We start from the raw sequence: 1,893 nt of genomic DNA on the forward strand, positions 1-1,893 counted from the left end.
ACATTTCCTATGTGGTTAACATGATTTTTGAATCCTTCTCATTATTAGGTAGATTTTGGTACCAAAGTAATACATTTTATTTCCTTTTTCATAAGATTTGTTGCGTTTTCACACTTTACAGGCCAAATCAAGCTATTACTAAAGGAAAACAGAAATATTATACACAGCATAAAAACTGGAACCTACAAACAACGAGAGATAAACAAGATTTCAAAAGAAAGAAATGAAGAGATTAATAAAATATATAAAAACATAGATGATATCACAGAAAACTCTAACATCATGGAAAAAGAAAAATGTATATTGCAAATATTAGATGAAACAGAAGAAATAAAATATTTAAAAGAAACTGAAAAAAACAATATGAAACAGACATTATATAATATAAATATAGCGAATAAAGAAACACCAATTAAAACACAAAATGGAACAATGCCTATTATCAAAATAAACAGTAATAAAGAAATAGAAGTTTTGAATAAATTAATTTCTTTAAAAAATTTGTACTTAAATTATAATAGTGAGATAAGATTTGTTGTTATTAACAATAGTAATTAAAATGTTTTGTGGAAGTAATACTTATTTTTTTATTTTAAAACTTTTAAAAAGCTTTATATTTATGACATTGTTTTTTAAGATAACTCAATATATTACTATAATAGCAACTATTATAATGATTTGATACATACACCGTTTGCTGATAAGCACAATGCGTTCGTTCCAATGATGTTTTTATGAGAAAAGTAAATTTTTCAATTAAAATGTCTAATTTTTTGTCAAAATAATCTCCTGGTGTATTTATATCATTCATTATTTCTATTACTTTTCTTCGTATTCATGCCAGTATTGTTTCACTATAGCATCTTCGTCTCTTCTTTCAATGTCCAATTATTTAGAAAGTTGGTCAAGAAATAGTAGAGCATAATTTCCATAGTAGCGTTTTAAAAATATACTGCAGATTCCAAGGCCAGGTTTCTTGCTATCTCAGAATTTGAATCATGTTCGATAATCCTAGAATTACCTGTAAAATTTATAAATATTTTAACAAAGTCATTCGTTCTACATTACATTAACAATAGATGTATTAATTATAACAAATATTAGCTTATCTGACGTTTCTCCTGTTTTACTTATACAAATAGCTGCGTTCATGTCCAATTAAAAATTATCACTTCAAAACACTTGTCTTCTATTTTTTAAGCCAATAATTTTAGAAGAGAAAGCTTTTGTTCTCCTTTATTGAGAGCCAAATTACTTCTTTCATCCACTCGCCTCTCTGTATTTGATATTTTGCTTTCATATTCTGGTACATTACTCGGCTCGAAATTCTAAATTAAAACAGTAGATTATTCATAAAGAAAATTAGTTTTCAAATTTTAATATATAGTTGTAGATTCATAAATAAGTTGAAGCATACCGTACACAATTCCTTCCTAGATTCACCACCTATTCTTAATCTTTGCATCCTATAGCTGTTGTTTTTAAATAAAGCAAGCGTAAGTTTTTGCTTTTCAGATGTTTTAATTCAATTTTAATTTAATCGCCTTTGATTCACATATTTGAAACAACGTCCTTTCATTAACTGAAAACTTACATGGTCTATATATTACATATTCAAAAGAGGATTAGCCATACATTTTGTAAATCTAATTATAAGAAAATTATTACAAAGAAACAAAGTACATTTTCAGCACAATAATTGTATGATTAATTACATCAAACGCACACATATACATGCAAAGCAACTACACTGCTGAGGATACTTAACTGATTTTCAGGCATTATAAGTTTCCACATTCTTTGTACGCACTGAGAACACTGCTTAACAGTAGACATTGTATTGGTTGGAATGGCTTTCTTATGAGTAGATTATGTCTTTTTTAATTAAAACTT

Source organism: Prorops nasuta, unplaced genomic scaffold (assembly GCF_024137725.1).
Source record: "Prorops nasuta isolate Cenicafe-Biocafe unplaced genomic scaffold, Cenicafe_Pnas_1.2 PNAS00087, whole genome shotgun sequence".
Taxonomy (NCBI): Eukaryota; Metazoa; Arthropoda; class Insecta; order Hymenoptera; family Bethylidae; genus Prorops; species Prorops nasuta.